At 38.6% G+C, this 26995-nt stretch overlaps 1 protein-coding gene across 3 annotated transcripts in view; it reads left to right on the forward strand.

Annotated features, from left to right (window-relative positions):
* The first annotated feature begins 370 nt into the window (after nucleotides 1-370).
* Nucleotides 371-26995, forward strand: part of IL15 (interleukin 15) — a 73127-nt gene continuing 46502 nt past the window's right edge. The window contains exon 1 of one of the 3 annotated variants that reach the window (XM_079154843.1): nucleotides 371-4315. The gene's annotated coding sequence lies outside the window, so the exon portion shown is untranslated. Of the gene's footprint in view, nucleotides 4316-23599; nucleotides 23722-26995 lie in introns of those variants that run through there. The other 2 variants (XM_079154844.1, XM_079154842.1) reach the window with 2 other exon arrangements.

Here is a 26995-nt window from a genome sequence, read left to right on the forward strand (position 1 = left end):
GTTAGTATTAAAAGACTGTTTAGTGTTAGCACATTAACTCTTGGTTTTAAACCTCTTCTCCATCTTCCAATGCATTTACTATTTAACAGATTTTAAAGTGTACTAAGAATTAAGTGTATTTTTTTTGAACCATCTCCAGCTTGAAACTGATGTATTCTTCTTCTATGCCATTGGTGTACTTTGTCATATTAGGTTTTAAAACTTCACCCATTTTTATTAGGAACAGGCAAAGTCTGTGAGCCACTAGCTTTGCTGTTTCAAACCACAATACTCTGCCAACCTCTGTCCGTCACTTTATTTAATAGCCCATGTCTGTTAGCAGGGCTGTGATACCCAGGGCAGTTTCATTATAGAAACGGCAGCTCGAGAGGAAGCAATTCAAGGCAACTGATAAGTTTTCTCCCTGGTGGTACCAAAAATCACCCTGAGCAAACAAAAATCAGACAGAACAGTACACCTGAGAGCCAGGGGCCTCATGAACCCTCTGGTTTAAAAGCAGTGGAGTGTGGTTATCAGTTTAGAAGCAGCAGAGGATGGAAATCTGTTCTCAAGCCAGACTATGAGTTCAAGTTCTTATGGGGTCAGTCACTTGCCCTGGTACTTAAGACAAGTTGTCTAATTTCTTCCAGGCCTCAGTTTCTCCACATGTAAAACAGAGATTATAATGGTAAATATTTCATTGACGATTTAATGAGTTAATATTTGTGCTTACATTGTATACAGGTACTGAATAGCACAATGTGCCCCATAAGTAAGTACAAGAAAATAAAAGTAATAAAATTTTAGAAATTGTGTTGAGCACAATGCCAGGTGCACACTGTAAGTTCTATAGAATTAATAGCTAACTTTGTTAGACCTCAAAAAATCCAACAACTTCTCCCCTCCTGAAAACTGAAGTCACCTTTGAAAGCATGTGTATTTTCTTAATGCTGAGACTACCAAACAAAATAGAAGTAGGAACTTCCCTGGGGCTTAATACTGAATTTCAGTCATACTTAATCAAAATGGAAACTTGAGGGATCTTGGGTAGCCCATACTTTCCAAAGACCAGATCAACTTGTTCTTGGCTTGTGTGTTAATCTTAGGAGGACCATAAATATAGCCTCTGTCATGGACCTTGAACACTAAATCAGATGAGCTAATGTTTAGCTTCTTCCATGTAGTCTTAAAAGCTATAGAAAACATATGTGATAAATTTATTTTAAACACAACTATTTAATTGGCAAATGTTGTCTTTGGCAAAAAATCAGATATTGAAACAATTATTGAATTTTGATTTTTATTGTTCGTTCTTTGAAGTTAGATTATTATCGCCACTTCTGTGAGGTTTAGTTAATTTTTACTTCTTCCTACATTATAATTTTACCAGATATCTTAAAGGCAGCTTCAAATTATTTCATCAATCTTTGTCTTTGCTTTTAATTTATGCAGGGGAATTTACTTGTTCGTTGGTTTGAATAATTTTCAATATCTTGCCAAACTGCCTGTGGCAACTGAAAAGACAAGATGCATACATTAGACTTTTCCATTTGAGTGCAATACAACAAAAACAAAATGCACAACAGACTCAACTTCACTGAATTGTAGGCACTCATAATTGATTCAAAAATTACCCTTTTTTGTCTGTAATTAAGAAAATAAATTTGACCCATACATTTGGGAGGCAAGTAGAAAACAAAGCATATCCTATGACTTTAATGTTTTCATTTCATTTTTTTTTTGTTATTTTATCTCCCTAATCTGACTGAATGCTTTATATCATTAAAATTATCTTATATCAGAACATATATTTGGCACTGAACCAGTAACTCTAGTACCTTCATTCTTCTTTTATTTTTTAATTTTTTTTTTAGTTGTCAATGGATCTTTTATTTTATTTATTTATATGCGGTGCTGAGTATTGAACCCAGGGTCTCCTACATGCCAGGCAAGGGCTCTACAACTCAGTCACAACTTCAGCCCCTAGAACCTTCATTTTTCTTATATATTCAGATTGTTCTTTGAAGTATGAAGAAAGTTCCCATCAGTTCACAGTATTATGAAAACTCTGCAGTTGCTCAGAACATTTAACACATTGCCCAAGCAGAGATGAGTTAAAAGTGTGCTATCTGACTGAGACATAGTGGTCCCCCGCTGAGAAGAGCTTCCTCTAGAGGACCTGGGCAGTCCAAGAGGAGCAGGATCTGGGATGTGATGTGTCTTCTGCCAACAATAATATCCAGCTGTGCTAGGAGGTGTTGGGTGTGGCCACCTACTTAGGTGGAGAGGAATTCACTTTGCTGGAGCACAAGAAGTTGGGCAGTGGTCCAAGTTGAAGGTGGGATCACCTGGCCTACTTGCCCATCCCTATTCCTTCAACACACACTCATGGGTCCGTTCTATCTTAATTGCTCCATAGCTCTGCAATGGAATCCCATTCAGCTGCAAGCCTCCCAGACGGGCGCTGGTTTTGCATCCTCATATTGCTATGGGGAAAGGCTGATTGGATTTGAAATTCATGATCGTTATCACAAGAAAATTCGACACTACCTTGCTTGTACAGAGAAAAATGATTCCTTCATTTCTTTAAATATAATTTCAACTATGAAAAAAATTGAGCAGTTGTTTAAAAAAAGGTTTTACCTATTTTCAGTAACTTGCTATCATGACTAAAGTTTGAAGTGATCATTATCAAAAAGTTTATCAGCTATTTCAAATATAAAACTTTTTATAGGAAAGGTAAGTTTATGGAAACTCAATTTTTTTCATTAAAAAGTAACAAATGATTTTATGTGAAATTTTATGCACAGCTAATGATCATTTCAAATTTTTCCCTGCTTTATTTCTATCATATTAATGAAATACAAAAAATAGTTAAAATTTTAACTACGCTCCAAGGAGCCTTATCGTTTTCTCCATGCCTTGATTCTGAAAAGTTCTGGGAAGCACCTTCCACTAGGGATTTTTTGTGATTCACATGCATGCCAGATTCTCCCAAGTGCTGGGCATTGTGCCTTTGCTGCTAACTCAGATCCACATGCAGATCACTCAGCCTCAAAAAAATCATTCCAATTTGAAATCAGCTTCGAAAAATTCATTCCAATCTGAATATACAATAACATCTCAGGATCCCATCAAATGGGACCCTGTGTCATGTTTTACGCTCCACTACATAGTAGACTGAAAAAGGGGTTCCAGATAGGTCCACTTCCTGCAAGTTCACCGACCCTAACAAACAACTGCCTGCGACAAATGGGTCACTGAGGTGTTTTCTTCCAACAGTTTCCTCTAATAATTCAGAAACTTCCTTCTTCCGACTTGCGCTGCGGGCGAACTGGCTTGTCTGGAATAACCATCCACCCCAATCCAAAATCCCTTTCCTTTCCTCTGCGTGCCCATGGCACCAGGGGCTTCAGGCTTTGCTGAGTAAGTTTCTCTGGGGCGGCAGTAGCTGTGGCTGTGGCCTCTGGGATCCAAGCCACTGCTTCCGACTTCTTTGTAGGTGTCCCAGGAGGCAGATGCGGTCGGTGGCCAATAGCCCATCAAGGCGGGTCTGGGCTCCTTGACGGTCTCCCGCTCCCACTTCAGGTTCTGTGCCCCAGGACCTGGAGGCGACCGCGACTACACCTGTAGCTCCAGGAGCCAGCGGCCATCCGCCCCTCCCCCAACCTCCGCTGGTGGTGTTTATCTTTGCCTTTGCTTCTGGCTCTTTCTCTTTCACTTTTCTTTTTGCCAGAGTTGGGACTCCCCGGGTGAAGGCGGCGGGGGAAATCACAGCTGACTCGCTCGCTCGGAGCCCCTAGCCCTGTCCTTGGTACGGTTGCGCGGGCTGCAAGGGGACCATCCGGCATCCAGGTCTCCATGGAGGTACGAGCTCAGCCTCTGTGCTTTGGGAAGGCAGATGGTGGAGGTTGACACAGCGCTGGAATTTTCCCCCAAAGCCCACGCCCCGGGCCCCTCCCAGCTGCGGCTCAACTCACGCTTCTCCTCCACCAGCCGGCGCCCCGCCCACTTGACCAGGACTTCAATTTTTGGTAGCGCGACGTGCAGAGGTTTTTCCCCTTCTGACCCTTTATTTCTCTCGTGGGTTCGTCTCCCCATACTCCTTCCGGAGGAGCGCGTTTTCCCGTCCCTTTGCGCCTTGCGTGCGCTCCCCGGTGCGCGGCACTCTTGCAGTTCTCCGTGGCGGGCCAGCTGGTGACCTGCCGGTCCCTGCGCTCCACCTACTCCGCGAAGGTTGGCGGAGGGTGTCTGGCAGTCCCAGCCACGCAGCGGATTTCGAAGAAGACGCACTGATTCCTCCTGCACCTAATCCAGCTCCGAAAGGTCAAGAAAGGTATCGCTGCTCTCCGCTTCCTCCCTGTCGCCCCAAGCCCCTTGCGCGCCTCTCTTGCTCCCTTTGCAAAATCAAATTATATCCATCTTTGATCGAGATACGTCTTCTAGGGGAGATAATCATGCAGAAACGGTCAGTGCTTGGCACTCAGGCCTGGCGCTGTATTACCGCCAAATCTGCACAAACCTCTTGTCTCTTAGAAAAGCGTATCTGGAATGCCAAAAGACTTGTAAGAAATTCGGAAGAATGGTATGGAAATAAAATCCTATTCAAGGGGCTTTAAATGAAGAGCCAACTAATTTTTTCAAGCTTTATTGATGCTCCATTATTACAAAACTTTACAATTCACTTTAATTCCTATGATTCTATGCATTTAAAATTTGCTAATTTCAAAGTATGTGTCAAGCAAAGTAGTTCTTCACTGATGCTTATAATTTTTCAATGATGCAGGTTCTTAAACAGGATGAGACAGAAGTTAAAACTAGAAGCAAAGTGGTTGTCACCAGTAATTTCCCATTAGATATGTCTAGACTATTTGTAATATTATGATACTGGTTCATGGCCACTACTTGTTAGTTGTGGTCCCTCTCATCTTTTCAGTGTATGTAATGAGACCCAATTGAGTTGGCTGAACTCTTGTGTTAGGATTCTGGAATAAACAAATCAGGATGCAGAAGCTGTAAGGTGGACCATTCTATTGAAAGCAACAACATACAATATACATTGAAATTTAAACTTGTGTTATTTTCTTATAAACGAGTGCATTATACATGGGAGACAGAGAGAGGAGGTCCAAAGGAAGAAATATCAAGATATGTGAAAGCCTGAACTCAAAGAAATAGCCATTTTAGTGTTTTTAAGTGAAGGAAAAGCTGAAGTTTTAAAGTGTCAGAAAAGTCTTCGGCTTTATTAGGATCCTTCGTGTCATGTCCTTGTATCGCTCTTTTTCCCCTCTCAGAGGTTCATTCGGACTCCTGATCTGCTTTGCAGCAGTGACAAAGATGGTGAGGTTGGCCCTAGATTCAGAATCTCTCATAGGTAGGGTGCTTTGGTAATTGTGATGTCACTGCTCTCTGCTAATTTGAAGGGGCAACTCAGGTGTTTGATTTGAAGTTCTCATTAGAATTTACCGGCAGATTACTGATAGGTCTAAGAAAAATAATATGATACTTTTTGTTTTAATCTCTGAAATTAGTATGACAGAATGCCATCAACAGTATTAAGACATAATGTTGTCAATGAATGTGTCTGCTTTGGAGGGTGGAAAAATAATGGTTTTAAGTTTATTGAAGCAGAATCTGGACATAGAAAAGTTTAACACCAGGAGCTTCCCCATCTCAGGTTTGCTGCCTCTGGTGGGTTTTGGGAAGTCTATAAAAGGAGCTCTGGCACTCCCTGTAGGTGTAGATTTTCTTTAGGAGAATACCCATAAGTCCAATCAGCTTTTTAAATGGGGGCTTTGATCCAAAAAATGTACACACCTTTTAGAACTTAGAAGACTGTCCCACTCCACCCCCACACTTCCCTGAGTGTTTTCTGTTGTTTTGTTTATTGTGTAACCACTCTTCTGAAGGTTAGTTAATGATAATACAGAGTACTGTCTTCAGATCCACAGGTTGAATTTTGGACAATAATAGAATGAACAGCCAACACCTACTGAGTTCTTACTAATGTACCAAACATTGTTCTAAGTAAGTGTGTTTTGTTTTGTTGTATTTTGGCAGTGCTGGAAATTTAACCAGGGCATCCAGCATGAGAGGCAAGTCCTCTATCTCTAAGCTACATGCCCAGCCCCCCTAAGTATGCATTGCAAAAATCATCCTGATATATTTTGTGATACAAACCATATTTTATAGCTGAAGAAATTAAAGTATGGAATAAATAACTTTCCCGAGGTTAGAAAGTGGTAGAGCTGAAATTCTAACTCAGACAGATTTAACCCATTTTGTCTCATTATCCCCTATGTGGAACACCTGTTAAAAACTTAAATATGGAAAAAAAAAACTTAAATATGGTATATAATATGATTATAGTAATAAAAATATAATAGTTATAATAGTTATGATATAAATTAATGTTAATTCATATATAAGCTCTAGATCATGATTTCTAACCTATTTTAATATTTTGTTGAAATATTTGCTGGATTGAATACTTGATACTTACTGGGTTAAGAGAGCACATATTTATTTAAGGATACTGTTATTCTCACTGAAATATTTCCTACAGTTTGACGGTGACAATCATATTTCATTTTGAGGCAATGTTATAGGGTTATAATGTAGATTTTAAAGTAATGTTTGTATTGACATCAATGAGTATATATTATAGTCAAATAATATTCATACAAGTATCTATATATGTTTGGTTCTTTGGGGATATTTCTTTTCTGATTCCTGAATGAAAACATTTGTCCAATTGGCATCAGTTTTAGCTGATAGAGAATAACAGTAGGCAAATTTGATTCATCTATATATCTCTGTCCACCTATTTATTTATCCATCTATGCAAGCAGAAGGCCAGGACTCAGAGAGGAATCGGGATGAAAGACCTTCCTTTTACGTGACAGCTAGAAGTAGTAAGTTAACTCTTTTGGAAGCCCCCTTTTCAGAAGGCTATGTGATAGAAGAGCTATCTATGGGAAGAAGCCAACTTCTTTCTTCAGCTCCACATTCCCTCTTAGATTTACTTATCCAGTGATTACAGTAACTGTGTGAGGCTTTAGAGATTGAACATTGTTTAAATGCTTACTGCTATCTTTTTAAATTGATTGGATGAAAAAATTCTATAGGACTTTGAGAGAAAGTGTGTGGTTTTAGTGAGAACTGGAATGTAATTAATAACAATTTGATGGTACAGTTCACTAATGAACTATTATCAAGTGTATGTTCATATGTATATACATATGCATATATGTATATATCCTGTATGTATGCATGCATAAACATGTGTCTGTGTATATATGTATGCATGTCTGTATTTCCTGTTAACATGTGCTTGATAAGAGCTATTTTTCACTCTGTTTCTGGAGTATATTGAACCAGGGTAGCCCAGAATCTTGACAAGAGTCTGAAGTACAAATTATTGTTATTAAGATTCCAGCAGGGAAAAAAAAAAAAAAAAAAAAGATTCCAGCAGGAACCTAATGTGAATCTGGAAGTTACACAAAGGAAGTTTTAGGCATCACTCTGGCATTTTATCTGCATAACCTCTTTGGAATTCTAATATTAACTGCATTTTAATCCTCACTGTACAACAAATTGTACTGGTATGCAGGATTTCACTTGGATTAGGACATAGCTAAGAAGACATTCTGCTGAGATTTATTTTGGTTACAAAGTTAATACTTTTTTGGATATCACATGTTTTCTTTTCTAGGGAAAGTCAGTTGTTCAGTATAATGAAACCTACAATGCCTATATCCTTGCCAATGAAATAGATGCTGGCCATCATTGGGATGATCTAATGATATTTATTGCTTAGCTTTATGTTAAAGAATGTTCCTTTTTTTAAAAAAAAATTATTCATTGCTGTTATTAGAAATAGGAAATAAGAGGCTCTTTGAACTCAATTCAGTTAACAATAGCATTTGCGCACATTTTACATCTGAAGGCAAGGTATTTGTGTGCATCTGTTTGACAGTGTTTTATCCCATGGCAGAGATAGAGGGCTGCATATAGTCCAAATAAGAAAGGCCCCAAAAGTCTGGATGCAATACGTGGTTGTGTCCTTTCCAAATGTTAATGGATTATTATTATTATCCTGATAGGTTTTGAGAAAGATCAGAGGAGAAATAGAAAGTATTTGTCAACTGAAAAAGGTCCTAGAAGAAGAAACTACAATGATTATAAGATTGATGGAGTGGGGGGAGTTATCATAGTGACACACAAATATGCCTAGAGAAAGCCTTGATCTCTTTTAACACTGAATCATACTTCTCCTTCATGGACATTTTATATATGTGTCTTCTAATTGAAATTTTAGAAATGAAGTAGCTTTTGCACATTGTGAGTGATGATCTCTAAAATTTTCAAATAATTATTCTTAAATTGAACATTGTACAGTTATGGATTTTATAATATATTTTCCATTTTTTTCTCCTTACTTCCCTACAACAAAAGTAAGTATATAAATTGAATCTTAGTTCTTTTAACTAAGGAATTTTACTGTTAAAATTTATTCTTGGTTATGTTGTTATGAGTAGACAATTAACCAAAATAATCCTTGAACTTTTCATAAGCAATAATTAGGCATAAAACTAAAGCTATATGGGAAATGTGAATGATAGATGTAAAGATGATTGATATCATTTATTTGACTTAAAAATCTTTTTCTTATGTCAGTTTTTCAAGTTGCCCCTTCTTTATTTGGCACCCTAGCAAGGCAAGCCACATGGTGTGATTCTGCATGGGAGAGGGATATGTCTTTCATAATGTGGAAGAAGGGTAGCTGTGAAAGGGGAAGTGATAAAGGAGAACTTGCTAGAAATCTGCTTGCCTTAGTCCATCAGGCAGGGCATTGATAGTACAGGAGTCTTATGTAAGCAATGGGTATGGAATTTGGTTCCTTTGGTGCTCCATACCCACACGCCCCTGGGAAAATGCAGGACAGCCCAGGGGTGTGTTTTCTTCAGTTGGGAGAGCTCTGATCTAGTTCAGCCTTATTCCCAGCATGCTCCCGTTGGCTTCTGGATTGCCATGGCTTACTTCACATAAAGCTAAGTATTCAGGGCAGGGGCAGAGGTAAAGAACTTAGTTGGACTTCTGTGGAGTCTCCTCCCTGGCTGGCAGCAGGAAATAGTTCCAGCAAGGCTGTGATCACTTTAGCATCCTCACCTCCTCTTGGAGCTTCAGCTCCAGGCACGGTGCTTCTGTCTCCTACACATACTTGCCTCTTTTTGCCAGCCTTCATGGGTCGGTCCTGCACAAAATGTCCATCATTTGTAGTGTTTGTGTCCTCATCCTCTGTCCAGGCAGAACTATTTTCTTCTTTTTATGAATTTATTTGGTGCTGTCTGTACTCCCCTGTAATAATTTTTTATGTCTGTAAATTCATTTTGATGAGTCTGATTCTGTACCTGCATTTTGAATAAAAAAGGACCTGTGTGCCTTAGAGGACTGTTCACATAGATGATCTGTATTGATTTCAGTGGGAGTCAGTCGATCATTCAAAAGTTGAACAGCTAAGCAGATGCCTGTGAAGGAGGGGAGAGCCACAGTAATATGGCAAAACCAGTGCTGGACCAATGTAATACTAATAGTATTTAAGGAAAATTAGCTTGAAGTAGAATTCATTGAAGAAAAAGGCCATTTAGCAATCAGGAAACCCAGTAGAAATCCATCCAGTTAACTCAGGTGTGTAGTCTCATTCTCATTATCTATTCAAGGGTACATAGCTCTAATAATTCTTTCTCTCAGTCATTTTTTTCTCTCTCTAATGGGTCTTTCCCCTTGCCATATCATCATGCTATTTTCTTCCATTAAGCAAAAAATAGCCCTAAGTTATTTTCCTTGTTTCTTTCCACTACCACCTGTGTGTTCTGCCCACATTTTATAGGAGAACTTTCAAAGCTCACCATAGTCTCTCTATCTGAGATTTGTTTTTTCTCATTCTGTCTTAAACCAGCCAGGTTATCGTCCCTACTGGTGCATTGAAAATGCGTTTGTCAAGGACAGTAGGAACCTCCATGTTTTTAAATCTTCTGGTTAGTTCTCCTCTGTGCTTTTTCAGTAGGACCTGAGGGTTCTTCAATAAGCTTCTAGGCACTCTTCTCTTTTTATTTTCCTTTTACCTCACCAGTAGTCATTTCAGTCTCTTTGCTGGTTTCCTATTTCCCTAGCCTGGAAGTACAGGAAAGTTTGAGGGCTCAGTCCTTAGGTCTTTTCTCTATCTATACTCACTCCTTTGGTGATCTCATCTGGTCTCATGGCATTAATGCCTTTGTATACTGATGAGTCATAAATTTATGTCTCCAGCCATGACTTCTCCCCTGAACTCCAGACCCATAACCAAAGTCTGTCCAGGATCTGGATTAGATGTCTCATACTCACTGGATTTCTGACCTTCCTCCTGAGTCTGCCTCTCCCACCATTTCCCCATCTTACTTAATGTTTTAGTTAGATTTTTCCCTGCTGCAACTAAAAGATCTGACCAGAACAATTATAGGAGAGGAATAGTTTATTTGAGGGATCATGGTTTCAGAGATCTCAGTCCATAGACAGCAGGCTCCATTCCTGAGGTCTCAAGTGAGGCAGAACATCATGGTGGAAGAATGGGCAGAGGGAAGCAGCTCACATGATGATCAAAAAGCAGAGACTCCACTTTCCAGTTACAAACATTATACTCATAGCCACGCCCACAATGCCCACCTCCTTCAGCTACACCCCCAGTGCCATCAGTTACCACTCAGTTAATCCCATCAGGGAATTAATTCACTGATTGGTTTGAGACTGTCACAACCCAATCTTTTCTTCTCTGAACCTTCTTGCATTGTCTCACAATTCCGTTCTTTAAAATGCATAGACATTAAGTCAATCATCAATCAATCAATCTTGGAGTTGTCCAGAACTTCTCTTTTTCTCATGCCCACATTGAATCTGCCACCAAATCATTTAACTGTGCCTTTGAAATATACCCCACCATTGACTTCTTCTCACCACTGTCCTTGCTGCCACCTGGGCTCAACCCATGATCATTTCTCCCAGTGTAAATGTAAGAGTTGGTCTCTCAACAGCTACACCTGCATCCCTCACCCCAACTCCAGTCTGTTCTCAACACCGAAGCTATAATACTTCAGCTAAATGGCCCCACATTAAAAATGATTACCACTACGAGATAAAAATGGAATATAATAACAGTCAAGAACTCAGTGGCTTAAAAATCTCATTTATTTGATATTATCCTGATTCTGCAATCTGGGCTACCTTCAGCTAGTTGATTCTTCTTTGACTGGTAGGGTTGAACATTCAAGAATGCTTCTTTACTCTCTGTCTCCTCAGCTAGAACATCTGGAAAGCTAAAGACTGGCCAGGCATTGACCTCCCTGTTTGTCCTCTCCAGAAGGCTAACTAACATTTGCAATTGAATAGCCTGCTTCCTGTCCTTAGAGTTAGAAACCTTTTGTATACTTCTTTTAGTTAAGCTGTTGGTGTATTGTTTCTTGCTTTAAAATTTTTATCTCTATCTCTTTAAAACCTTGAGGACTTCCTTTGAATTTGCTTGAGGTTGACTCCATTTGATTATATATATGTTTAAAACCTCAAAACTCTAGAGGCTGGCTCCTCTTTACTTTCTCTGCAAGTGAGAATGCTATAGAAGAAGCCCTTAAGATTTTTAGGAGCCCCGTCTGACGAGATCTAAGGCAACACTTCAAAACTTCCTAAGGTCTTAATGAAGGGTTTTCCTGCCACGTACCTGATCTATCTTCAACCTGAAGGCACACTGTATTAGTAAACCTTGGATTTGACCTTTGTCCCATGACCACTTCTCTCTTTGAGTATCTTTTGCTGCCTAGAAAGGCAAGAATAAGTTTTATTTTCTCAGCCGGTGAATCTTGGGTTGAACTATTTCCTCTAACTTCTGCTTGAACACTGAGTCATGTTTCTCTTCCTGTACTTACTCATGGTAAGCTAAATGAAACCTATTGGCACTTTCAGAAGCACATTTTCTTCCTTTCCTATGGCTATAGGCCACAGTGCTGCCAAAATCTCATCACACTGTGACATAAGTTGTCCTCTCTCCAGCATCTGATGACAGTTTTTGCTTCCTTTCTAGCACTTGATGACAGTGTCGTTGCTTCTCTTCACCCACTACCTGGTCTCATATCAGTTTCAGGTACAGTTATTAATTGTCATGTGTCAAACTACCCTCAAACCTACTGGTGTATGATAAGAGCCATTTTATTTTCTCAGAGTATAAATCTGGACAAGACAGGGGTCCACAGTGTCTGTGGTCTCAGCAGTTATGACTCAGTGGACATTGGTTTATATACATGGGACTCAAGTCTGGCTCTTTACTGGGCTTTCTGATCCTCCTCCATGTGGTTTTCCACATAGCTGAATTAAGCTTCCTCATAGCATGAATGTCTCTGGGCTGGCAGACTTCTTGCATAGCATTCAATTTCTGCAAGAGGGAAAGTGGAAACTGCAAGCTCTTCATACCTAGGAGTTGAATTTCGCCCACTACCACATTTGTCTCATTCTTTTGGGAAAAATAAGTCAGAAGACCATCCCCTGTTCAAGGGGAGAGGACTTAGATTCCACCTTTTGACGGGCAGCGTGTCATTCATGCACATTCAGGTGGGAAGGCATTAATTTATGGTAGCTATTTCTGGAGATTATCTGCTAAAAATGTGATCCTGTTAAAATATTAACAGTCTTACCTCCATTCCTTTATTCAAAACCCTCCATTGCCTTCTCTTCTCACTCCAATAAAAGCCAAATTCTGTTCCAGTGATTGGTATGTCCCAAAGTGATTTGTATCCGTCATCTCATCCACTGCTCATTCCCTAGTGCACTGATTCAGTCACCCTGATGGCTTTTTCTGTTCATCAGCTATAATGTTGTGTTCTTCTCTTTGGGGTCTTTGAACTTGATCTTCCGTCTACCTATAATGCTCCTTTCTCAGATATGACCCACTCCTCTTACCTCCTTCAAGACTTGGCTTGACTGCTTCCTTTGCAATGAAACTTTTCCTGACCGGTGAACTTCAGATTGAAATCTCACCAACATTCCCTTCAAATCTTCTCCAAACACCTGTCACTATCTTGTTACCATGGTGAAAGGTCTTACCTCCTAGTGCTCCACAAAATTTTGGGAGACAGGTTGGAAAAGAAGTAGCTTTATTTAAAACCAGTTTTGAGGAAAAACAGAGGAGAACTTTCTGTCTTGAATCTCTATCATATCTGGGGGTCAGGGTCACCAAAAGCTTTCAGAAGAGAAGGAAGCACAGTGGACCAAAAGTCAGGAAAAGAGTTTGACTAGATTTGACTCCAGGTAAGTTTCCTGTGATAACATGGCTGTTAGGAAATTCTCTCCAGCATATTCTGTATTATCTGGACCAGGAAGGGCAATGAACTTTCCTGAGGGCCTAATTTGACCCCAACTATTGATAGAATCCTCATATTTATTATTATGAGGAAGAGTTTATAGAGTTGAAACAAACATAGAAAACAAAATCAGAGCTGTTTAATATTGCATGCCAGTTTTATTATTGTGTTGACAATTTTATAATTGCAAAGTAAATTCTTCAAAAAAATGAAAGGAAATTGAAACAAGGGCACACCCTATTCTCTAAATTCCTTCAAATGGAAGTCCTTTTATTTTATTAATTCCATTTACTAAATACTTTGTGGGAAAAAACCACAATTATTTAAATAATTCACAAATGAAGAGGGAGAATTTATAAAACTGGAAGTATTTCTAGCATTTAGTTTAGTTAGTGTCTCTTCAAGAATTCAAGATAGTAAATATGTAGGCCTAAAATCATTTTTGTATCACTTCAGAATTTTTCATAACCCCAAATCAGAGTTAAAAACAAAGAATTCTGTATTTTATATGTTTAGACTCTACTCCTGAAAAGCAAAATCCTACTTTTTCTGTATGCTCAGGACCTCTAAAATTTGAGACCTTTCTTGCTGATGGCTTATTTGACTTGATGTTAAGGCATTTATCCTATAAAGTCTGAGCTCTCTTAATTCATGTCATGCTGTTCTCAGTCACTGCAATTTATAAGCATGGCTTCCAGGCCATGGAACGCCCACAGTGGAAAAGAAGTTCTCCTACATAATAGCAGACATTTACTGATCACTTTCTCTGTACATGGCTCTCTGCTAAATGCTGGGAGGGCTAAAAAAAAAAAAGCAGCCAGGATAGTCTCCAAGAATTTATCATCTAGTGGAGCAATTAATATCTATGTGGAAAGAGTTGCATAAACTGTGTGTTGAAGTGCAGAAAAAAAAAATAATATCAAATGTTAAAAGAATAAGAATAGTGGGATCTTCGAAAAGTGGATAAAGTAGGTCTGTGACAAGTCTCTAGTAAACATCAAATTCAATTCAGAAACTTGAAAACCATTTCCTTTAATTTTGGGAGATGAGGAGGATACCAAGATTGGTATAACATTCAGTTAGAGTCCTGAAGACAAAAAAGATGATAACAGCACATCTTTATTGAGCACTTAACTGTGTGCTAAGCAGGACCATAAGTATTGAGTGTGGCCTAGCCACCAGAGACAACACCGTGAATCTCCCATCTTCCCACTCCTCCAGGGAAGAAGGGTAAGAGCTGAACCACGGTGAGTCAGGGTGAAGAGTTGTTCAGAGCAGTTGCAGGTAGAATGTATGTTTTTCTGACCCAGAAGCAGTTATTTGGAAATCAGTGGTGGGAAGCCACTTGAATTTTAGCTGTGTTTTGCTGGTGGTAGTGATGATGTAGAATTGTTAGCTCTGAGCTATGAGATTAAAAAAAAAGCCCAAAATTCACTAATAACTGCCTCTTAGATAGGATCAACACATGTGAATTGCAAGCCCCAAACATTGTAATCTGGGTTGTAGAGATATATTAGACTCTTTCTGAAATTGAGGTTAATATAGAGAAGTGGCATAATGCATATATATTTTGGGTGCTTCTGTTAACTGAATTAATTTCTAGTGAAGAATTAAAGTGGGGATCCAAAACACACATGGTGACCCAAAACGTGTTACAGTTTTACCTTCTTGTGTGAAACATCCAGGCAGTTCATTTAATTTCTCCACTGTTTCCCTCTCTCTCTCTCTCTCTCTCTCTCTCTCTCTCTCTCTCTCTCTCTCTCTCTCTCTCTCTCTCTCTCTCTCTCTCTCTCTTTCTGGAAAATTAAGATGATTAGACTGGAGAAATTTGCCCTGGGATATTAAACCATCCTTAGTGGTTCCAAGGATGTGTACAACATGGATGAATTTAGTATGTTCTAGGATTATCAACTGTAGCATTATAGATGTTACTTAGGCACTGGATCAGACTTTAGTCACCTCCAATCAATGTCATTTTAAAGATAAGGAAATGGGTTTACAGTGACCTCATGTATGGTCACGTAGCTATTTAAAGACAGAACCAAGAGCAGGAGAGAGAATTTCTCTTCGTATGTGTTGTAGAACAGTGCTACGCTTCATATAGGGCCACCGTTTTTTCTATCTGTTCATCATTCAATCATTACCATTTCCAATATTGTACTTCATGTAACACTGAGACTTCCTGGCAGAATTTGAAATCTTGCTGATATTCCCTGGAATAGACCTGAAGCCTAAGAAGTTGCAAATGATAGTCTCTTTATAACAATAGCTTGGAAACTAGGAATTAAATAATATTTAGTGAGGTTAGTAAAGGAGGAAAAGTACTAAAATTGTTTCCTATCATGGGAAAAGACCTCCTGTGAGCTCTGTTCAGATGAATATACACAGCTCTGGTGGAGAGGAAAGAACTACAGTGTGGAAAAGTGTGGATAAGTTCTCTTAACTAGCCATGTGAATCACACTAGAGCTCAGGAGTCCAAACTGTCTGCCAACTGCCAAATAAACTTTATTAAGAGAGACAGCCTACTACTTAGCAGTTTTATGAGCACTACTGCTTTACTAGGAGACTTGAGAAGTTTAGTTTCTCAGGAAGGACTCCAGGAATCAGTGCTTTAAAAAGAAGATATTTGGGACTACTACAGCAAATGTGTGGCTGTTCTGTCGTTCCAGAGATCCAATGTTCAGTGTAAACCACTTGATAGATTTCATAAAAAGCCAAGTACTTGGAATGGGAAGTACCAGAGGGCTAATCAGCAAAAATAATGAAAGGTTAGAAGAATGGCCGCCAGCACTCATCAGATTGCCTGAAGACAGGGTAGGATTATGTGGTCTCAAGTGCATCTGTGTCTAATCAAAGATCAGCCTTGCTCTAAATCATCTTATTTAATTGTAAGTGTTATCCCTGACATTTGTATTAATTGTACTTCTTTGCTGCTGTACAGGATTAGCGAGAAGCCAACAAAATGTTTGAATCCAGTTATTTGCCAGCAGGAGATGTGCATACCATTAAACTGTTGTTTTCATTGATAGGTTATTATCAGCAGGTAATAGGAAATGTGCATCATTGCAAATTGCCCTCTGGTATTTCCTGCTACAGCAGATGATGTACGCCTTCCACGGCAGCACTGAACGGTCATATAGAGATTGGCGTCATTATGGTTGTTATAAATCACAGCATGCATTTTAATAGTTAAACAATTATCTATAGTGGCAGTACTGGAAAATTGTTAGGTAATGACTGGCTGATTTTTATGGTGAAGAATATTTTTATATGGATCTTTTTATATAAATGCCTAAAGAATCCAAAAATGTTTTTAAGTGCTTACCTGGGAACTTTTTTTTAGGCTCATTTATCTTTAACTGAAAATGCATGAAGTTCAGAAACCCATCAAAATAGCTTTCCATGTGTATTTGTAGAGTTTAAGATTATTTTATATATATATATATATATATATATATATATATAAATTTCTATCATAAGCAGATAAGATACAGAAGGAATAAGGAGTCCAAAACTGGCCACTCCTAAATTCATACCTACCTAGTTTTTTGTTGCTGGAAACTACGAGTAAACAGGGTTTGGCTTGGCCTTTGGAATGAAAGGAAAACACATCTTTATTCTTCAAGGCCTAAAGCTATAAGGCTTCTTTCCCTTCTCTGTCTTTCCTTTTGTTTTAGTCAGCTTTTTCACTGCTGTGACAAAAAGACCTGACAAGAACAATTTTAGAGGAGGAAGAGTTTATTTGAGGACTCACAGTTGCAGAAGTCTCAGTCCATAGACAGCTGGCTTCATCCCTAGGGGGCCCTAGGTGAGGCAGAACATCATGATAAAAGAGTGTGGAAGAGGGAAACAGCTCAGGACATTGCACCAGAAAGGAGAGGAGAAAATAGAAACCCCAAAGGCATGCCCCCCGGGATCTCACCTCCTCTAGCCACATCCGCCTGCCTGCAGTTCCCATCCAGTTAATCCCTTTCAGGGGATTAACACACTGATTAGGTTAGGGCTCTTATAACCCAGTCACTTCACCTCTGAACTTTCTTGCATTATCTCACACATGAACTTTTGGGAGACACCTTTTATTTGCGATTACTCCTTTATCACGGTTCTCCATTCATTGCTCTTCCACCATTGTGGTTTTTATGTTCTTCAAAATCGAGCTCACATTTACCAACTATAAATCCTTCACCTTGACTGCCCCAGGAAATCCCTGCACTGCCAATTTTTGCTGTATGAGTCTTTGTTCTTTTCATAGCAAAATTGGAGAGCCTTCATATTTTAAAATCCTCTCCAGTGGTATGCCTTTCCAGTGAGACCGAGATCAGTGCAACTAAAGGTATAAAAATGCTCCTTATCTTTGACATGATAAAGAACTTGCATCAGAATGTCAGTCAACCACATCACTAACACACATTTAGTTTACTGATGTTTTCCTTACAGCAAGACTTTTCCTAAGGAAGGAATCAATGTGAGCTTTATTCATTGCAAACTGGTGCTTTAATAGCACTGAACTGGACTATACAGGTGTTAATAGCTGCTTTTTCTCTTGCCAGGGCTGTGGATGGTGGAGTAGCCCAAGTGTGAGGGATGATGTGGCTGGTGTAGGGTGAGGTGCTACATTCACAAGAGGGATAATTGCTCATAAAGACTTCATTTTTTGAGTGTTCACTGTGTATTAAGGTTTGTTCTATGAAGTTTGTCTGAATTAACTCAGTTAAACTTCACAAAGATCCTGTGAGATTGGTAATACCATGTTTCCCAATCTGCAGATGTATGAACTGAGGTCCTGAGACAATAACCTGCCCCAAATGTTACTGCTAGTAAGTGGCTAAGTCAGGTTTCAAACCCAGGTTTGTCTGAAACCAAGTTCTCTTCCACTTCTCCAACAGAACATTCTGCAATAATGAAAATGAAATTTTCTATCCCTCTCTGTCCAACATGGTGGCCACTAAGTATATATGGCCTTTTAGCACTTGAAATGGCTGAACTGAAGAAGTGATTTTCTACTTTTAGTTTATTTAGTTAGTGATTACCTATTTTTACTTTATTTTAGTTAGTTTACTTGTAAATTTAAAAGCTCCATGGGTTAGTGGTTACTGCACTTGTTAAAACAGCTCTGGATACCTTTTAAATATTGAAGACTATAGACCAATACTAGAAAAACCAGATCAGAAAAATGTATTTATAGAAGATACTATTCTTTATTCATTTCTAGAATTTCTGTTTCAAAAAAACAAAAAAAGAAAAGACTGTCTTAAATCTGTTGCTGTATTAGAAGCATAGGATTTTATTTCTTATAAAGTTACTTGCTGCCTCCTTTGGTTGAGACATTTTTAGACTTCAGGCATTCTAAATAATAAGTTATGTTTTCAGTCTTTTTGGAGGTCATAGTTTAAGTAACTTCATAAATGATATCATTAATTTTTTCAAATTTTTCATATACAGTTAGACAAATTATTTAAATCTCTAATGTCTTAATATTTTGCCATGTTTTGCTGTTACTTTTTAATGTATTTTGAATATATCAATTGATATAAATTCTCATGTTCTAAACTTCAAAATATATAAAGTACTTTCAAAATTCCTTCTATAGATGCAGCCAGTGCTATCATTTTCTCACATATGCCTTTACAAATAGTTTTCTTCCCGTGGAGAAAATGCACATATATATTTTCTTCTTCCCTTTATTATAAAAATATACACTGTTTAAAAACTTATTATTTCTACTTAATATATACCTTGGAGTTTTTCTTATCAGTATTTAAATAACTTCTCATTCCTTTATATGAATGTACAATATTATAATGTATCATAATTTAAGCAACAACTTATTGATTAAAATTTAGAATGTTTCCATTATTTGGCTATTATAGGAAATGTTTACATGAGTAACTTCAGTGATTAGATTTGAACGTCATCTTGAGAGGACTGCATTCATGTTTCCACAGCATATTCTAGAGAACATAAGTCTCATAAAATGTTGAATATTAAACAAGAAGAATACCATGACTAAGTGACTGGATGACTTTAGTTGTTTGTTGGTGGTTCATTATGCACGTTGTCAAATTAAAAGAAGTTCTGTGATAATCTGTTTCGATCCAATACATGTGCATCCCAATGTTACATTTTCTTAAAGACAGAATACACTATCTTTGTAGGTTGGGTTTTCTAGGGAGCAGATGCTGGGATGGAGATGTGCACTTTATATGAACTCTGCTTGCGGTGCATATTCTCAACTCCTGGTGGAAGCTGGGTCAGGTAGAAACAAGATAGGCAGAGGAGGATGTTGAATTTTGATGCACTTGTAGTAGAGAATTGAACAGATCCTGTGAGGAAGGATGTGGAGCTTGGAAGCCCCATCACATGTCCAACGCTGGGGAGGAAGACCAGGTCCTTGCAGGGGAAGGATCACGACCTTGTACTAGATAGCTTCTTCCATAACAGCATTTCTGGTGAAGGACTCAGCTATGAGCTGTCAACTAGAAAAAATGAGCATCTCCTTGTTTACTACAACTCTGAACAGCATCTTCACATCTTTTAAGTGAATGTTTATCAGTTCCTCCATGGTCTTGTTGATCAGAGCAAGTCACTTGGTCTCTTTGGGAACGAGTTTCTTGCTCTCTGAAATATGAATGCTGAACTGAAAGTTTTCTGAAACATCTAACATTCTTCTTTTCTAGTTCCATTTTAAAATGTACTAATTACATTCCAAGGTGAGAGATAAGTTTTTCCAAATATGTGCTTGGCCACAATAAAGGTCAACTATGTGTATAGGTCAACCTTAGGCTTTCATACTACCTTTGTGGTGCAGTTTGGGGGAGAGAGAGAGAGAGAGAAAGGAGAAAGGTCGGGGGAGAGTGAGAGAGAAGAGAGTACACAGAGGGGATGGGCAAGAAATACCTTTTCAGGGCATTCCTCCGGTGACCTACTTCCTCCAAGTAAACCCCAACCCCTAAATTTTCCACCACTTCCCATAATACCAACAGATTATTAATCCATTAGTGGATCAATCCACCAATGAGGTCGGAGTCCTCATGATTCAGTCACTTTTCAAAAACCTTACCTCTGTGTATTGCTGCATTGGGGAAAAAGCCTTCAACACATGAACCATAACCAAACTATAGTAAGCTGAGTTACAGGGGTATTTTTGTTTTTTTAAATATTTTGGTTACCGGTTATTAGGTATTCACTGAAGTAGCTAGCCTGTCGACTTCCTAGGAGTATCATGTCATATTGGTAATAACTGAGGAACTCCTGTTAGTAGAGAGATGACTGTGTGCCTGCTCCTTTTGTCTATATAAATACTCCTGGTGGAATAAATACTCCCTTTGTACTCACTGGATCATTCTGGGAAATCTTTATCCCATACACTGTTTCCCCGTATGTTGCAGCATGAACCCAAATAAAACCTGTTTTGGATGCTTGTATTTTGCTTATTCATGACTTCTTGAGTTGAGCAGGCTGAGATGATTGCATTAAGAGTTGGCGACATGAAGGGCTGCTAGCCCTAAGAACACCTAGCAGCCAGAGATCTGCTGAATAGCTCCAAAGAACTGCTGGGAGTCTCTGACTTCTGAAGGCAGGTGGGAGAGCTGCTAACACTAATAGCTGAGAGCTGCTGGCTCAGAGATACTAACATTAAGGTAGCTGCACTTCATTTATTTGAATGAATTGAGCAAAAGAAATCTCAAATGATTGGTAACAAGGTTAGCTGTGTTGTCATCTGTCTGCTAATTGCAGAGACTTTTTGCACTGTTGTGCCCTGCATGGGAGCTTTTCAGATTGGAGTGGGGACAATAGAATTGACTACAGTGTGGGTAGAGGCATCTGGAGCATTCCTGGCAAAAGTGAAGGTATTTGACAGCGATTATGACAGCCATGGGCAGTTGCCATGGCAATCACAAAAGCAGTGGTGGCTAGAACAAGGCTTTCAGAACAGCTAAAAGTGTCATGATAGCCCACCTGGACTACCAAAGCAGTGGCAGTCAAATCAGTGACCTTTATGACAGTTGTAGAAGTGATGGGATCAGTGGTTGCCATGGCAACTGCAGAAGTGGTGACCCTGTAGTACCAGCTGAGGCTACCAGTGTGGCTACAGGAATGGCAGCAACAGTGATCACAACTCCACTGGGCATGGGACTGCCAGCATGATGGCAGCGGTCCCCATCCAGCCTGATGTCATCCTGGCTGGATTGGCCATCTGGCTGCAGCACCTGGGTACAGGAGAGGGACATGATGGATATCAGTTGATCAGCCAGACACAGTGATGCCCATTCCCACCAGCCCCAAGCAGCTTTGGCTGTTTGAAATGAACAGAAAAATAGGAAAGTGTCCCTTTGAGAGAGCTGGGTCTTCCTATTTTGTCTCATCCTAAGCTGATGTGATGTCCAACCAGTGGATAAAGTGCCAGTTTGTATAACAAATTACTGTAAAATGGGTGGTTTATACAAGCAACAGTAATTTGTTTCTTGGTTCTGGATACTGGTGCAATAAGGTGCCAGCTGATTTGTTTCTGGTGAGGGCTCTCTTCCTGACTTTCTGATGGTTGCTTTCTTGCAACGTCCTCACATCAGATGGATGGAAAGAGAGAGAAAACAAGGAGAAGGAAGAGAAAAAGAGGGGGTGGGAGGAAGGAGGAGGAAAAGAGAGGGGAGGAAGAGGAGGAGAAGGAGGGGAAATAGAAGCAGTAGCAAACTAGCTTTCGGTGTCTCCTCTCAAAAAAGCACTAATCCCTAAGGGTCCCTCCTTCCTGACCTCATTACTTCCATGAGACCCCATCACACTGGGGTTAGCACTTCAACATATGAATTTTGGTGGGGGATGTGGAGCCACATTTCAGTCCTTGCCAGTTTTTGTGCCTAACACTTCCCATCATGTCCCTGAGTGGCGATTCCAGTAGTTACCCTGCTTCTCCTCCCTGATGTTTTAGTTTTCTGTATGTGGATCAGAGATAAAGTCTTGGAGGGTGTTGGTGGTGGGAATTAGTAGAAGGAGGAGATGTTTTCCCGCCTCAGAATTAGTGTAGAACAGATGTCTGGCTCCAGAACTCTCTTTATAATTTTGGATAACTTAATGTTTATTTGTCCCTAACATGGAATTCTAGCCATCAATTCTAGAGCAAGAGTAAAACCATTCCAAATCCTATCGAAATCCTATTCCTCCTCCAGGAATTCTGAGCCAGTTCAGGCTGCAATCCTTTGCTAGACTAAAACTACTCCTTCAGGCCAGCCCAGATGTCACTTTTTCACTGAAATCTTTCCAAGTCCCTTATCTTCCTCACCCCCACGGAATCAGTGGCCTCACATACTGACTTCACATGGGAGTTTCTTCATTCTCCTTTCAAAACATTCAGAGTATTTTTCAGTTGTTTGCAGGTTTTTCTCCACTAGTTGCTGAGTTTCTTAAGGATTAAAACACATTATTAGAGCACCTAGCAAAGGTCAAGTAAATATTTTTTAAATGAATAATTTGGAAAAATCCCAGCTTGCAGATAAGCATAAAGAATGGCTAAATTTGGAGTCACAATCATATTGAACATTTACTACCTCAGTAGTAAGTAATCAGAACTAAGATTGTTTAAAATGAATTTATTATCACTCTTATTATAAATATTCTTTATATTATAGGCCATACTTAATCTTGGCTGTTTCTTAATTTATTTTATAAAATAGAAGTTATACTGCTTTGCTTTTTGAAGTGGAATGAATTGAAATGCCACTTTTAAAAATAAGAGGCATACTATTTTAAGGTGTTCTAATACTATAATTTGTTAGCATATTTAAACGCCTTAAATCACATATACTTTGAAACATGATGTCATACATAAATGTTTTAATATTAAATATCCAAATGGAGACATACTTCATTGTTAGAACAGATGTTTAAAACTGTCTTTAATATCTTCCTTAGACTTAGTAACATGACATGAAACCCACACACAGATTTGACATCACATTTCCTTTGTCCCATTTTGTGGTGGACTGAAGAACCTTTTACGAGAAAACTATGAAGCATTATAGATTCTAATTAACATGGACTTGAGTTAAAGGATGGGGAACTCTTAAGACTTCAGGAAAGATTCACCCAGAAAGTTCAGGCTTAACTTTTGAAGCCTTCTCCATGCAAGTCTTCATGTCTTTTGCAGCATAATCAGAAACATAGTAAACCATTAACCTGAGGAAAAGAGGATTATCCAATACCTAATTTGTGATCTTTTTATTCCAACCTTTGACTCCTACAGAATCCATCCCAATGTGTGGCCATTTGGCTCTGTGAAGCAATGTCTCATCCTGTTCCATGTTGGTGATGTCCCACAGAGCACAGAAGTCCATGCCGGCAGAGAGCCAGGCTACAGGAAGTCATGTAAGCAAAGTTTTAAAAACTGTATTGTGCAATATAGACACTTTTATGTAATTAATAAAAAGCAAGGTGGGGCAAACCTGGTAATGTCATACATAATCAGAATTTCTATAAACTGAGAGCCTTGGTTGTGAAAGAAAATGCCATTTTTCATAGACTGTTTGAAACATTTTCTGAGGACAGAGAATTTGCACATAGGAGAAGTAGGCAATTTTTTTCTCTCAAAGAACTTAGATAGGGAATGTTTTAGGCTTTCTAATCTAAATGATGGGTCACAACTAGCCCATTCTGCCCTATCACTGGAAAGTAGCCATAGACATGGGTGTGTCTGGTCAGTTCCAACAGAACTTTATTTAAAGATGCATGTAGTGGGGTGGGTGCATTTTAGTAAGCTGTTTGTCTCTACAGTCAAAAGACAAATAAAAAACAATTTAGAGAAGAAAAGTTTATTTGGACTCATGTTGCAGAGGTTCAGTCTATGGTTAACTGATTCCACAGCTCTGGGTCTGAGGTGAGGCAGAACATCATGGTGGAAGTGTGAGCAGAGTTAAGCAACTCAGGACATAGCAGCCAGGAAGCAGAGAGCACTCTGCTAATCAGGGAGAAAGGAATAAACCCAAGGCATTCTCTCAGTGACCTACCTCCTCTAGCCACAACCTATCTGCCCACAGTTATCACCCAGTTAATCCATATTAGTGGATTAATCCTCTTAATTAGGTTAAGACTAATAACACTTAATTAACACCTAATCAGGTTAAGGCTCTCATAACCTAATCATTCTATCTCTGAATATTTTTGCAATGTCTCATATATAAGCTTTTGGGGGACACTTCATATGTAAACCATAACTGGATGAGATTTGGCCTGTGGATTGTGTTTTGTCAATCCTGGGTGCATAAGATGATGAGATTCTGCAGCTCACTTTCTGCTGTTTTTCTACTTTGCTTTTGAAGAAATGGGGTGCTTCAAATTATACGATAATATAATTCCATTTCCCCACTTCTTAGTTTACTAATTGAAGGAAATCAGAGACTGATAAAGCTGAAATTGTTTAATGACTAATTGAAAATTTTGAAAAATATTTAAAAATAATGTAAGGTCAAGCTCAGTCTCAAGAACTAAACAAAATAAAACCACAGAAATGGAAATTCAAGCACCTGGCTTCTTATTGCTAAGTCCATAGCATGTCTCTTTTAAAAATTGTTTTATTGATTCTTTGTAGTTATACACAACTTTAGGATTCATTTTGACATAATTATAAAAGTGTGGAATATACTTTGCTGTAATTCAGTCCTCAGTATTATCCCTTTCCCTTCCCTCCTACCTTCCCCTGTTCCTTTTACTTTCTGTTACAATTGCTATGTAATTCCTCAAAACAAAATTGTGTATTGTGTATATAGTGCAGAAGGAAAGGGGTTTACAGAAACTGAAACTCTTTACAAGAATACTAAGAAGAAAAAGGTAGTTCCTCTCGTGCTCAGTCATTTTTTTTGGTGTCAGAAAATAGGAACATAAAAAGTAAAAGAAAAAGTGTGAAGAATACACCCTTTGGCAGTAATTACCTGTAAACTAACAATTGCCCCTTGAAACTACTGTTTAGGCTTGAAATTACTGTTTACTGAATAGGCTTCCTTGAAACTACTGTTTAGTAGAAATTTTGTTAAGAATTCCTCTGAACTCAAGAACCAACTTACTGGTGGTCTTTTGGATAGGCACATATTAGCGTTTCAGCATTGAGGGCCCCAAGAAGGTACAGGAGGGCATTTTGATGGTTAGGATATAGAACTTGGGACATTTTTAGAAGTAGCAATATAGTTTTGAATTATCTTGTCGCTAGGAGACATTGATGAAAACAACTAGTCATTATTTTTTAAAAATTCCATTATGATAAATTTGGGGACAAATAAACTATAGTAGGGGGGGTTTTCTTTGAATGAGATCATGGTTGAAAAATGCAAGAAATTCCAAGAGGAATCTCCCTTATGATCTCAGTAGTAAGTAAGTATTTGAGGTTTTCTTTTTTATGAGTTCCAATTCCTCAATTTTTCCTTCAGCTTCCTTTGTTAGTATCCTTAAAAAGAGGCATTTCGATTGGCTGCTTGTGGTGGCTAGTGATAACTATTCCTGTCTAATGAGTGAGGATTGAAAATTTAGACTAGGTAGAGAGACCTTGAAATCTCTTTCAGTTTGCATACTAAAAGCATACAATCAAGTGCAGTTTATTCCTTAGTGACCCTTGCTGGTACAGTGACAAGGACCCATTGAAGTAGAATTGGTATAGGGTGTTCCCTCCAAAGCAGCTTTTATTTTGGAAAATCAATTGAAAAGCATAGAAGACTCCACAGTAAAGAAACCTGAACCGTATGACATTTGTATTAATTGAATCTTACCTGTAGTGTGTATCATGATCTTTACTTTTTATATTCTGAGAATAAATGTATTTATAAATAAGAATTTTGAAATATGGTAAGTTCATAAGGATCTTACCCCTACATGCTTTCATGCAAAGCCCTCATTTATTTTTTTTTACCTAGAACTGCAACTTACAGGCTTGGGTGTGTCTTCAATTCAATTTGGAGTAGACTCTTAATAGTATTTCTTACTATTTTTCTGATTATCAAAGTAATACATGCTCATTATAGTAAGAGCAAAAATGTGTAAGGTGGAAAAATTACTAAGGGATAACTAATTGATTACATGATTCTTTCCATTGTTATTTTTTCAACAATATGAAAGAAGATTGTGTCTTTGTTGAATAGCACATTGTAACATTTATCTGTGGCATTACATAAGTAAATATTATTTCAATAATCCAAGTTAAAATGTATCACAGCCCATCATTAATTTTCCTAATTTTAGTTATTAAAAGTAACACTCTAGTGAATATATATTTGGATATGTCTTTGTCCATAATTCTGACAATTTTATTAGGAAAGTTTCTCAGGCAGGTGTATTAAGAGTTCTCCAGTAAAACAGAACCAGTAGAATATATAATGACAAAAGGGGATTTGTTAGATTGTCTCACATGATCAGGGGATCTAAAATGTCCCTGGATGCTGTCTTTAGGCTGGAGAGCCAGGAAAACTGGGAGCTGCTCAGTCTAAGAAACCGGAAGCCTCAAAACAAGAGCGAGGCCAACTGGGCTAGTTCAAAGACCTGAAAGCCCCCTGGAAAGCCCCCAGGAAAGCCCCTGGTGCAGGCGTGCACTCAGAGGCTGAAGATCCTGGAACTCCATGTTAATAGGCAGCAGCAGCAGCAGAAAACCCCACCAGCTTAG

Source organism: Sciurus vulgaris (assembly GCF_902686455.1).
Source record: "Sciurus vulgaris genome assembly, chromosome: 9".
Lineage (NCBI taxonomy): Eukaryota > Metazoa > Chordata > Mammalia > Rodentia > Sciuridae > Sciurus > Sciurus vulgaris.